Genomic DNA, 13,939 nt, shown 5'->3' with positions numbered 1-13,939 from the left:
CATGCCAGATAACGGAACATCGCAAACGAGTCCCGGCCAACCCCCTCCTCTCTAACTCTTTTCAAGACTCCTTTATCCATTGTTACTTACTCGACGAGGCAAGAGATAAAGGGAAGCAGACGAACGAATGACGTGAGTGGGTTTCACTCCCCAGCCAGCCCGTTAAAAGGCCCGTGGAGTCGCGCTCGAAGGGCCCTACTTTGCGGCGCGGAGGAGCATCGTGGTGGCGATTTGTATCCGACGATCGTTGAGCCGGCCTCCGATTGGCTGGTTCGTACCTGCAATGCGTCACTCGAGCTCGCAGCCGCCGCCGGGACGCGGTGCGGCTTCTGCCGTTGCTGGTCTGGCCGCGCTGTCCTGGCAACTGCGCCAGGCGGCAGAGTCGCTTTCCTTGCGCTTGGCTGGAGAACCTTCCTCCTCCACCCATCCTTCTCTCCCACACTCACACACACACTTTCCCGCCCCTTGTGCAGGGGTAGGCGAAAACACCTTAGGCAGATAAAGAATGACGCTGAAAGACCCCAGGAAACCTGTACCCCGCGCTCAGCTTCTCGGCCTCGTGGAGGTCACACGTTTTTCATTTTACTCCTTCACGAAACCAATAAAAATCTAGGTAAGGATAAATGCAGCTGCTTAGCTGTGAGACTAATCCGAAAGGGTCTTCCGTTTAGACTTGCCATGCGCCTTTCTTACCAGGGGGTCCTTTCCCAGAAAAGTCACTCAGAAACCACCTCTCCGAGATTCTGTCGGATTAGTCACCCCCAAAGCCCCTTGATAGTGTGGAATAAAGGGTCCTCGTTTGGAGTCAGACCTGGGTGCAAGTGTTGGTTGGTCCACTTTGTTAGATGTGTGACCTTGGAGGAGTCATTTAATCTTTAGCCTCATTTGTAAAATGGAGGTAATAGTTATCTCAAAAGCTTATCGTAAGGATTAGAATAATATGAAAATTAGATTAATGTAAAATGTTAAAGTTTCTGGCACAGGGTAAGCACCCAAGTGGTCACTGTAATATACCTTACCCTCATTACAAATTTGCCCATTTGGGTCTCCAACCTCTCAGATTTAAACGGACGTTTAAAAAAACTTGTCAGAGTTCACTCCTTGAAATGGGAACCCTTGTGTACTGTTGATGGGAACCTAAAATGGTACAGCCACTATGGAAAAACAGTATGGCAGTCTCTTTAAAAATTGAAAGAGAATTCCCATATGATCCAACAATTCCACTTCTAGGTATGTACCCAGAAGAACTGAAAGTAAGATCTTGAAGAGCTTTTGGTATGGCCATATTCAAGGCAGTGTTATTCGCTATAGCTAAAACTTGGAAGCAACACAAGAATGGATAAGCAAAATGTGGTATATACATACAATGGAATGTTATTCAGCCTTGAAAAGGAAGAAAATTCTACAACATGCCACCACATGAATGAACCTTGAGGACATTATGTGGTAAGTGAGAAATAAGCTAGTCACAAAAAGAGAGATACTATATGATTCCATTTTTTTTTTAATGTTTATTTATTTTTGAGAGAGAGAAAGAACAGGGAGGGGCAGAGAGGGAGGGAGACACAGAATCCCAAGCAGGCTCCAGCTGTCAGCACAGAGCCCGATGTGGGGTCGAACTCTTGGACTGCAAGATCATGACCTGAGCCGAAGTTGGATGCTTAACCAACCTAGCCACCCCTGATTCCATTTATATGAGGAACTTAGAGTAGTCAAAATCACAGAGACAGATAGTAATCTACTAGGGGCTTACCACTAGATTATTAGATAGTGATTACCAGGGTCTGGGGCAGGGGGACTGGAGAGTTACTGTTTAATGGGTATGGAGTTTCATATCTACAAATGAAAAGAGTTATAAGGATGGATGGTGGAGATATTTGTACAACATTATGAATGTATTTAATATCACTGAACTGTACACTTAAAAATGGTTAAGGTGGTCAATTTTATGTGTATTTTATCACACGCATTTTTTTTTTAAATTAGCTCCTTAGTCCCACCCCAAATAAGTAAGCATATTCATAACCTGGAACATTTAATAATCGGATAGTGAACACCTGTGTGAGTTCAATTTGACTGCAGTGTAGTTGTTACCATAGAAGGGGTTTACAAGGCACAGAGGAGGGGACCTTAGCGCACCACAGAGGTTCCAAAAGGGATTTCTAAAGAAGATAAATCCTAAATTGAGTCTGTTATGATAAATGGCCTAGGAAACAGGCAAAAGGCAGGGAGGAAAAGAGAAGTAAGTTCCAGATGAAAGAAAACAGAGCAAAGGCCAAGAGTCATGCAATTTGATTGCATGGCCTGGTGGAGGAGCTGCCAGTGATTAGGCATTACTAGAACCTGCCAGGCACAGGAGAGGGTTGCTGGGAAGTTAGGAAGGAACTAGGGTTTAATGCTCAGACTGCATTTCCTCAAGAAGGTTGTTGGTAGAGCTGCTGTCCAGAAGAATCATCTTAGGCCACATTAAAGCCTTAAAATTTCCCAGTAATAAGCACAGGCATGTGGACCCTTGAAACCTAAGCAAGCAGCATTTTTAGCAAGCCAAGGTGAAATCTTGCCTACTGAGAAGAAGGTTGCCCAGCAAGACCAGGATGTTCTGTAACTGCTATCTGCACATACTTGGAAAGCTTCAGTGGAATTTAACCTCCTTTAGCCTATTTAGACATTTCTTCATACCATCAAAAGTATTTACTAGGCCAGGGATGGATCCTCTTTCTTTCAGTCATGTAAATCAGACATAAAGTAAGTGCTCTTTCAATTAGTATTGGCAGCACTGTGACCTTCCTTTCAGATGAATGGCTATTTAATGAAAACTCAGAATCCTGTGCTTCTACTGTCCTTGCCAATGTAGTGATGTGATGAGGCGGGGGTGGGGGAGGTAATTAACTTTATCCCACAAATGAAATACCATTGAGAATGTTAGTTAAAAGTGGGTACCTCTGCTTCAGAATCTAAGCTGGAGACACAGACCTAAGGCCATGGTTCCTGTACTGTTCATTCTGGTAGCTCTCACATCTTTCAAGGTATTCCTCAGAAATTTGTCTCTGATTCTTCCTCAGATGGAAAAGCCATCAACAATCTTTTCTCTCAGCTTAGTCACTAAAAATATTCTCTTCACACAGTACCCCGTCAGCATGCATGATTTTACATATGAAATTTTTAATGATAGGAAATTGAATGACAAAGTGAATAATCACCTCTTCTAGAAAATGAATTTTTAAAAGGATTCATGTATAACGTATAACAAGCAAAAGCTTAAGTGTAATATATACGTGCATGCTTAGAGTTTTAGGTATTGAATCAATAAGCTTTTAAACAAATATTTGGTAATGAAGCATGTGTGAAAGAGACTACAGGAAAGTTCTTGGTTTCTTAGGTTGAATTTCAGTAAGGCTTCTCTTGCAGAAACTTCCTTGCTGACCTCTCCAAGATGAGAAAGAAAATGAGAAAAAAGTCAAGACTTACATTTAAAGCCATTGTGGTTTATGTGTATTTGAGACTGTTCCAAGTCAATTTATTTATAGAGCATTTGTCTTCCACAAGATGACATACAGTGCAGCCTGACTTTGGCAATTGCCAACTGAGAAGCAAAGTTGATGACAACTGTCACGTCAAGGCCTAGGAGGCGGTTGGTTGTCTTCTTTTTCCCCTTCCTGATTGGTGAGATCTCACAGCTTTCTACCTTTGTCCATCTTAGGAAAATGAGAATGTACTTCCTCTCCAGGCCCCAGTTCCTCAGTTTGCAGAACACAGATAACATAAGCCCCATCCTTTGATATTTCCTTCCCATAGTTTCTCTCCTCCAGCCAACTGTGCTAACCAACAAGCGCAGAGGCCAATCAGAGCAGCATTCTTGATTGTAGGGCCTATGTGATTCTTGACAGGTGAAAGAATTAAGCCCTAAATGCCCTAAGGCATCAAGGTATGCCTCAGCTTCTCTCCTATGCATCTAGAATGGCATGTGTTGTATGTCAATTTTGAGAGAATTGAGAAAATAGTACTCAAATCATTTTCTTGTTCTGTGGATTGGATAAGGAGCTCTGGTTGAAAAAGTGAAGCTATCCTTTTCCAGGATTATGGGGCGAAACAGAGCTGGGACAGGAATCCAAACAGGTCATGAGAATGTCTTACCCACAGCATCCTCAGTTCGATAAACTGAGGTGAAGAGGGTACAGAAAAAACATCCTGCATGGGCTTATGCTCATATACATAGGAAAAATTGAGAGTCATTAGCTTTGATATTGACATACCGCCTTTTATTTATTTGCTCATTCAAAAAAATTGAGATGTCATTTTCGTGTGACCATCTAGGATTTGCCTAAAACTGAAGGTTTTCCCGGGACATAGGACGTTCAGCACTAAAGCCAGACAGTCTCAAGCAAACCAGTGTGATTGGGCACCCTAGAAACTGACCACTCAATCAATAAAAACCAGTAGCCTATTACTTGCAGAATGTGCAATGATAAGAATGAGCACAGGAGACCATGAGAGCATGTAGGAGGACAACCTAATGGGCAAGGGGATGACATCCTAGAGAATGTGATAAATAGCGATTTGAGTAGAGATGGACAAAGAGGAAAAAGTGTTTGAGGCAGGAAGAAGACACATAGAGGAATAGAGATATCATTACCACCTCCATCATTGACATCATCATTAGTACATTCACTAATGTACATCAGCCACTGACGATTGGGTGCTTACCATGGGCCAGCCACTGTGCTGACCACATTACATACATTGTCCATATTGTTGACCATTTCATTCCTCATGAAATACTCTTCTCTCTTGGCTTCGGGAATGACCCCTTCCTAATACTTCTATTTCTCTGGCAATTTGTTTCAAGCTCCTTGGCTGGCTCCTGCACCTGTTGCTTAAAGGGTAATGTGCCTCCAGATTTAAGCCATGGCTCTCTTCCTTATGACTTTGACATCTGCCCTGAGCAAACTTCCCACTCCCATAGCATTCGCTAGGTGCCAATGACCTCCAAATATGGCCAGAGGTAAAGTCTTCCCTAAACTCCTGATTGTATTTCCAGCCACTCAGGCTGGCCCTAACATTTGTGGACTCAGTCAAGAGTACAAACATGCTTGTATAGCATATGTTAAATATGTTGAAGTTGTAAGTCAAGTTAACAAACGAATATGTTCTATTCTTCTACCTTGAGAGATAAACTTTCATAATCACCTGGACAGCCATGGCCAATTTTAGAATCTTAAACTTACCGACCAAATTGTGGAAGTATAAGGAAGCCATCCTCTAACCCACAGCCTACCCATTTCTTTTCTCACTGCCAGCTCCATCCACATTGTGAGAGGTCTTGCATATTCACTTGTGTGGACACTGTGGTCCTGAGTAGGCTCCATATACAGCCCCACAAATAGTTGCTTCTTGTCCATCCTTCAAGGCCTAGAGACATGCACCCTAGAGATACAGTTTGCTCTTTGGAGAGTGGACCTGAGGAGGAAGCCTACATGGGAAGCAGGGTCAGTGCTATTTGATCAAGGAATCCCGTAATCCTAGGGACAGAGAATAGTCTTAAGGGGTGGGGGAATGTGGGTTCTAGGTAGGATGTCCTCTTGGCCCTTTATGTAGAGGTGTATTTGAAGGAGGGACACAACCAGGTTCTCTGAAGTGAGGCTAGGCCAGGGCCCTCTCTTGTACTCCTAAAAATGCGTACTGGCGACTCTTCTGGTGGCCCTCAGGCCCTAAAACCACATCCAAATTGAACCTCTCATATTTTCACCCCAACCTACTCTCCTCTATTCTAGCTTCATTGAAGAGCACCTCCCTGTCACCCAAGCCACACTGAACCACTTGCAGATATCTGCATACACTACACTGTTTTCCATTTTGTCTTTCCTCATGCTGCTCCCTCTGCCTAGAATATCCTTCCACACTTTCCCACTGCCTGCTACACATGTGCTCATCTTTGGCACAAGCATCATATCCCCTGTGCTGTCTTCCTAACCCACCAGCCGTCTCCCTTTGGTCCAAAGATAAATAATCACTCTCTCTCAAAATATCCTTATAACACCTTATGGTACTATTTCCTTATAGGTTGGTGATACCAGCTGAGTCCCTTGAGGGACCGTAATTGTGTTTGCACCCTTACAACCTTGCTTCATGCTGGGACACAGTTGATGCCCAGTAATTTTGTCGAATGAGTAAGTGGACGAATGGACAAAGATATTATCATTTTGCACTTGCCTTTTCCACATGGCTTTGAAAAATAACTCAGAAGATTATTACAAAGTGTGAGTTGTCTTATAAATAATAAAACAAAGGGCACCTAGGTGGCACAGTCAGTTAAGTGTCTGACTCCTGATTTTGACTCAGGTCATGATCTCACCATTCATGAGATCAAGCCCTGCGTTGGGCTCTGTGCTGACAGCATGAAGCCTGCTTGGGATTGTGTGTCTCTCTCTCTCTCTCTCTCTCTCTCTCTCTGTCTCTGCGCCCCTCCCTTGCTTTTGCACACTCTCTGTCTCAGAATAAATAAACTTTAAATAAATAAATAAATAAATAAATAAATAAATAAATAAATAAATAAACAAGTAACATAGAAAGTAGCCAGCAAGACAATCTCGTCTTCTAATCTATTATTTAAATAAATTTGAAAATTCTAAATACATATTTAATCAAATGTAATTTTCATTTTCCTTGGGATTTTTTATGTCATTGTATAATTGTTTATACAATTTTCAAATTGTATTTTTTCTCATCTTAGAAAATTTAAGGTTCAGACTGCATTAGCTTGATGAAGTAAGAATTAAAGCAATTAACCACCACATAATTAAGCTAAAAAAAAATTGTGCTTTCAACAGTGCCTGGTTTCACAGAAAAAAGGTGATTTATGTCGTGGTTGGTATTCTATTGGCAGCATGGGGGCCTACATGGAAGTGTGAATTCTCTGCAACCTCGACTTTTAACCTCAAATCTATACGTCAAATTTTTAATTTCGTTTTCTCCCTACTAGCTTGGTTTGTGATTATCCTTTGGTTTAAACAATCAGGATTCCCATTTTCGTGGCTCTAAAGTTGATGCTATTGGGGTCCTCCTTCCCTTCACATTTTTTTTCTAGTCCCCATTTAACTATGTATCCCGTATTTCTAGGTTCTCCTCATGGAACTTGTAGTAAATCATCATCTGCTTTGAAAAAAGATTTTAAATTGTTCTAAACTTAACTACTTACTTGCCTTTTCTCTTTCGTACATTTTCCATATTTCAATTTTCTTTACTGTGTGCTATGAATTATACTATCTACTATATCTTCCACGAAACTCTCAGTAACAATTTCAGTTTGGAAGCCCATCTGCCATTTTGCCAGTTTGAGATTCACTGACCTCTCTTCTATAGAGAAACCAGGAACCAGGGGCCAGTCTGTAAAGAAGGTTCACAGTTTGATGTGGCTATGGGATCAGATGCATCCTAGTAGAGCTTGATTAGAAAGCTATGGGTTAGTGTCTGTACTTACTAAATTCCTCATGTTGTTTTTGTTTTTGATGCCATGAAATCATACTAACAAAAGAATGTATACTTGCTGGGGAATTATCACTTCTTGTGATTTTCCATGGTCTTTCCTGGAAGGAGGGAGCTTGGTTTCCCTCCTCCATGAGAAAAATGGGAGTCACTTAGAGAAAACATCTTCTTTATTTTACCGCCACATTCTTGCTTTCTTTGGTTCCAAAGTGAAAAGAGTCACGGCCCCTGCCATTCATGTGGGGGCTGAGGGAGACATAGATGTGCCCCTATTACAATAACAGGATTAATTAGGAATGAAAGAGCTTCTCTTTTTCTAGATTAAGCATTTTTTTAACTGTCAAATATTTTCTCAGAAATTTAGTTCTCTATTTTGAAAATTTTCAAATGTATGGAAAAATTGAAAGAATGATACAATAAACCATTCATATACTATCCACTTTGATTCAGCAATGGCTAGCATTTGCTACATTTGCTTTCTCTTTCTCTGTCTCTCTGTCTCTCTCTGTACACATACACTGATTGACAAATTTTTTTTGGATGAAACATTTGAAAGAAAGATAGTCATCATACTTCACCTTAGAATTTCAGCATATTTCTCCTGCGAATAAAGATATTCTCCTACAAAACAAAACCACAACACTGTTATCACAGTTTAAAAAAAAATTCTATAATGGGGCACCTGCATGGCTCAGTTGGTTCAGCTCAGGTCATGATCTCGTGGTTCAGTTTGTGAGTTCTAGCCCTTCATCACCCTGACAACATGGAGCCTGCTTGGGATTCTCTCTCTCCCTCTCTGCCCCAACCCAGCTCGCATGCACATGTGTGCACTCTCTCTTTCTCCAAATAAGTAAACAAACTTAAAAAAAAATCCCTTTAAAAATTCTATAATACTATCTTATACTATCTATATATGTACATATGTGTATGTGTGTGTATATATATATATATATATATTTAATATATATTATTATATATAGGGAAATTTAAGTATAGATTGGAATATATATATATATATATATATATATATATATATATATATATAATCCCAAGCAGGCCCCACACTGCCAGTGCAGAGCCTGATGCAGGGCTTGAGATCATGACCTGAGCCAAAATCAAGAGTCAATATATATTATATATATTATATATATATATATAATATATATAATATATATAATCCAATCTATACTTAAATTTCCCTAATTGTCTCCAAAATGATTTTATAGCTGTTTTCCTTTTTTCTAACTAGGATTTGACAAGGGTTGTACTTTACATCTCTTTAGGTTTCTAATTTCAATCCAGATAATTCCCCTTCCTCTGATTTTCACCTCATTTATATTTTAAAGGATCCAGAACAGTTTTCTTTTACAATGTCCACATTCTACATTCGTCTGATTGCTTTCTCATAGTATTACTTAATGTGTTTCTCTATCCTATAAACTAGAATTTAGGACTAAAGCCTTGACAAGATTCTAGTTGAAGACTTTTGGCAAAACTACTTCACAGGCAGTATTGTGTATTTTATACTGCCATCATCCTAAGAGCACATAAGAGCCAATATTACATTCTTAGTGATGATAATTTGATCATGTAGTTAAGATGGCATCTACCAGGCCTCACCATCATAAGAGTGTGTTTTCCACATTTAATTGATAAGTAACCTGTGGGGTGATATTCTGCTAACATGTAAATATCCTTTCCCCAGCAGTTCTCCACCTAGTGATTTTATCATGCATCGATGACCATCATCTGTTAACTTGGTTACATTGAGGGTTATAAATGGCTTTTCTAATTCTGTGATCCCTCCCATATGTATTAACTTATATTCTTTTTGCAAAAAATATTCTTTCCTCCCTTATTCTCTCCTTTTCTGAGCATTACTGTTAATTGTTTTTTTTAATTCAGTGTATTATAATCAATTACATTTATTTTAGGTTTTGGTGCTCAAGTTGTCCCAAATTTGGCCAATATTTAGAAGCCTCAGTCACCTAATGGATAAGGCATTGGCCTCCCAAATTTGGCCAATATGTGCTGTTCAGGCCAGTTCCTATGTTTTTTTGACCTATCTCTATCAATTTTTGAGTAGTTTGTTGTTTTCTGACACAAAATATTCCAGGCTAACCTTCTACTTTCTCTGCTTGGATCTAGAATCAGCCATTTTATTCAAGGATCCTCAGAGATGTCCAATGTATTTGATTCCAAACATGTAAAAAGTCATCATTCTATATTTGTTGTACTCAGCCTATCCATAAACACTACAGTGGCTTTCCTTAGATCCTCAGAAGTTTTTCTTCTCAGTGCAGACTTTATTCTGGACCCTTGCTCTCAGTGCTTGGTTCTTTGTGTTCTCTCTGTGTAGCTCTTAGCATCTCCTTCAGTCCTTTCCCAATGTGTCATATTTATGAGTGTAAATTGTGAATACTGGGTCAAACTGGAAAATGGATAATATCACAAAGCCCATGTGGAAGCTGCAGGTGAAAAGGCCTAGATAGGCAGGGCCAGGACAAGAGAAGAGCAACACCCTCAGCCAGAAGGATGCAGCTGCAACCTCCTTTGGCAAAGAGACCATGTCTTCCCATAGTCCCCCCTCCCATCCTCATACCTGCTTACTTCCCCAAAGGCAGAGAGAACTTGGGGATACCAGGAACTTTGCTTTAATCTCATAGTTCAGTGTTTGGGGTAGGGTGATTCCAAGGTCAGGCAAGAAAAAGGGAGGGTGGCTATTACTCTAGGTCCCCAAAGACCTTTCCAATATTATATGGACCCATAAGACTATTATTTTGGCCATTTGTTTAGGAAGCTCCCATGTTAATTTATCTCTCATGTTCATGTTTAAGTTTCTTTATTTGAATATATTGTCTAGATTTACTATGTCTTTTTTTAAATGTTTATTTATTTATTTTGAGAGAGACAGAGAACAAGCAGGGAAAAGACAGAGAGAGAGAGGGTGACAGAGAATCCCAAGCAGGCCCCACACTGCCAGTGCAGAGCCTGATGCAGGGCTTGAGATCATGACCTGAGCCAAAATCAAGAGTCAGACACTTAATTGACTGAGCCATTCAGGCACCCCTATATCATTTAATAATAAGTGAAATTGGAATAATTTTACTTGCCAGTGATTTCTAGTTATCTTTATCATATTAAAACTCTTAGTTGTGGACCAAAGGTCTTTTTCAGCAGTGTCCCTCTGTATCTGGTGATAGTATCTCCCAACAAGCCCTGCATTGTATTTCCCCCACCCCAGAAACTGTCTCTTGGGCTATACCTTCTCCTGTCTCCCAGTTGTACATCATATAGAGGACGCATCACTGCACAGGGACTCAGAGGTAGGGATTTGTATCTAAGTCACCACCAACTGCTCTGTGATCTTGGGGTAAGTTTCATAGCCTTTCTGGACCTCAGATTGTAAATCAGTCACATGATCTCTTGATCTTAAGGTCCCTTTTAGTAAGGGGGGGGAAGGAGAAATACCCTTAGAATGTTTTTCCTCAAGTTACAGATTGGTTTGAGTGGGAAGAGATTTCAGAGGTCATTTAATGTACTCCTTTAATGAGGAAATTTAGTCCCTAAAGATGAGGGGATTGCCCAAGGTCTTCTGTGTATATGAAGAAAGAGCCAGGTTTAGAACCCAGTTTCCCTGACTACCAAATTAGTCCCTTCTATACTATACTATACTATACTATACTATACTATACTATACTATACTATACTATACTGACTTTCACTCCCACCCTCTTTAAAATTCTGCTAACCCTCTAGTCCAGCCGTAGTAACTCCAGTAACACCCATCTCCTACCTTTCTCTCTTCCTTGTATGTTTTTATCGCTTCTATTTTTTTAATGTTTTATTTATTTTTGAGAGAGAGGGAGGCGGGTAGAAAGAGAGGAACAGAGGGCCTGAAGCAGGCTCTACACTGACAGTAGAGTGCCTGATGCAGGGCTCCAACTCATGAACCGTGAGATCGTGACCTGAGCCAAAGTGAAACATTCAACTGAGCCACCCGAGTGCCCCAGTTTTTATCACTTCTGATAATAATAATAATAGTAGCTAATATTTTTCAAATACTAAATTCTAGTTTCTGTTCCAGCCATTTTACATTTAGTATCACATTTAATCCTCATGGCAAACTTATATAGTCAGTTGTACAATCATCCAAGTTTACAGATGGAATAGCTGAGGGTTAAAGGATTTGCATAATTTGCCCAGTTACACAGCTAATAGCTCTCAGAATTAGATTTCTAACTCATCTCTATCTGACATCCACACCTATCCACAGCACTTTTCTGTCTGTGAATACAGGATACAGTTATTCATCCATCCATTGCTTACTAAGTACCTACTAGTGCCCAGCACTGTTCTAGGTACTATGTGAAATAAAAAGAAATAGAAGACTGTTCTAACTGGAGATGCAAAATCTATAAACATGAAACAACTAGAATACAATTGAAGGCAACATGTATGATACAGGAATTCCAAGTAGTTCTTTTTTATGTCAATAGACTAAAAACTTTCCGAAGACAGGGTTTCCATCAGTGTTTTCTAGGATACATTGGACTACAGATAGATAATGGAAATAATCTGCTGTCAGACAACAAAACAGTGATTGGAATTGAGAAAGCAGGTTTACTGAGAGCCAAACCAAAGTCATAAATTTATATCAAATTTGCAGGTCACATTAAGATTGTGTTAACTGTCAGCAGCAAGAAAAGTTGAGTACCTACTATATGCTAGGTGCAGTGATGGACACCTGAAAGAATCAAAGATAAGGGAGACAACTGGGACATTCAGACCAATCAAAGATAAGGCTGGATTGGGGGCCATACAGTGCCTTATTGCTGGTGTGATCAGAAGAGGCTGGACTTTAGGATTATTTGAAGCGTCTTGGGAAAATAGAATTATCTTCCAATGGGAAGTGGAAAGTGGCAAACTTGGATGTTTGGGAGTTTAATAAGAGGAGAGGAAGTTTGGGGTTTAAGCAAGAACTTAGAAAGTAGACCAGCGGTCTTCCAGTCTCTCACCACCCTCCACATCAAGGGGCAGGCTGCCTCGAGATAGGAATTTGACTTTGTTTTATTATACTGCTTTTTCTAGACTGACTCACTCTTGAGGTTGCTACATATTTATGAGTGAATAGTTTATTTATATATCTTTGCTAGACTTCAGAATTACTGAGTCAACTTCAAATCTTAAAGACAATACATTTAAAATCAGTTTGGTCTGTGACCCAATTTAGTTTGATCTGAGATACTCAAGTTTTTTTATTGGAGACTGCTTAAAAGTTGCTGAATTATGGTATGAACATATTACTGTTATCAACAGTGGAATCATTTCTTTCAAAAATGACATTGGATAATGTCAATGACATTTCTTTAAAAAATGACATTGGACTTCCTCTCCACTAGAGCTCTGTATCCTTCTACCTGGAGTTTTATGATATAGTAAAATAACAACAACAAAACACAGGGTTTCCTGGAGAGAGATAGAATCTTCTTTCTTGGGGTGCCTGGGTGGCTCAGTCGGTTGACTATCCAGCCTTGATTTGGACTCAGGTCATGATCCCAGGGTTGTGGGATGGAGCCCTGCATCAATTCTCTCTCTCTCTCTCTCTAAGATTCTCTCTCTCCCTCTGACCCTCCCCCCTGCTCGTGCTCTCTCTCTCTCTCTCTCTCTCAACCAAAAAAAAAAAGAGAGAGAGAGAGAGAGAGAATCCTCTCTCTTTAGGCAATTAGTTTTTCTAGCTCTTTAGACAGTAGGTTTAATATATGAAAATATGCAAACTGGCTTGAGACAGTGAAAACAAATGGCCTCCCAAGATCCTACCCAGCTTCAGCATTCTGAGATACTTCATGTGGATACTAATTCCCTTTACAGTGTTTTCATTTGTGCAGTGCATTATTCCAGTAGGCACTGGGCTATAAAAGTTACAATCCTTTTGTGAAAGGATTGAAATTGTTCAATTTCAATTGTTGAAATTGTAAAAGTCTGTTCAGACTTTTACAATATGGCAGGCTCTGGAGGGCCATCTTCACAGAGGCTCCAGCTCTACTGACAGGCTGCCCTTCTACAAGGGTCTGCTATATCTAGTTTCCTAATCGCAAATGTAAAATTTTCCCCTTTGAGGGCAGTGTGTTGGTAGTTCTGTGGTATGCAATGATCTAATACCCAGAGAGTCTGTTACCATGCAACAAAAACTAAGGTCAATTATGATTCCTCATCAGTGACCCACAGCATCCCTCATGTCTCTCACAGCAGTCTATTTTGAAGAGCAGACACTTTAACATTTTTAAAGGAAACCAGAATTATCATTCAAACGATAAACTGCCACACAGACAGACATTCTCTTATGATTCATTGAAGTGCAGGTCTTAAGAGGTTATGCATTTGGTCTCAGTGTTTATTAAAGAAAGTGAAGACAAATAGATCAGAGAACAAATCAAACGTTGCACATCATAGATGC

At 40.0% G+C, this 13,939-nt stretch overlaps 1 long non-coding RNA gene across 1 annotated transcript in view; it reads left to right on the top strand.

The window, feature by feature from the left end:
* The first annotated feature begins 59 nt into the window (after positions 1 to 59).
* Positions 60 to 13,939, top strand: part of LOC131485131 (uncharacterized) — a 46,061-nt gene continuing 32,181 nt past the window's right edge. The window contains exons 1-2 of the long non-coding RNA XR_009248654.1: positions 60 to 613; positions 1,231 to 1,446. This is a non-coding gene — a long non-coding RNA (uncharacterized LOC131485131). The remainder of the gene's footprint in view (positions 614 to 1,230; positions 1,447 to 13,939) is intronic.

The sequence above is a fragment of the Neofelis nebulosa genome, chromosome 9 (assembly GCF_028018385.1).
Source record: "Neofelis nebulosa isolate mNeoNeb1 chromosome 9, mNeoNeb1.pri, whole genome shotgun sequence".
In the NCBI taxonomy this organism is placed as follows: Eukaryota; Metazoa; Chordata; class Mammalia; order Carnivora; family Felidae; genus Neofelis; species Neofelis nebulosa.
The sequence above is the reverse complement of the archived record's forward strand: the minus strand, read 5'-3'. Positions and strand labels throughout refer to the sequence as shown.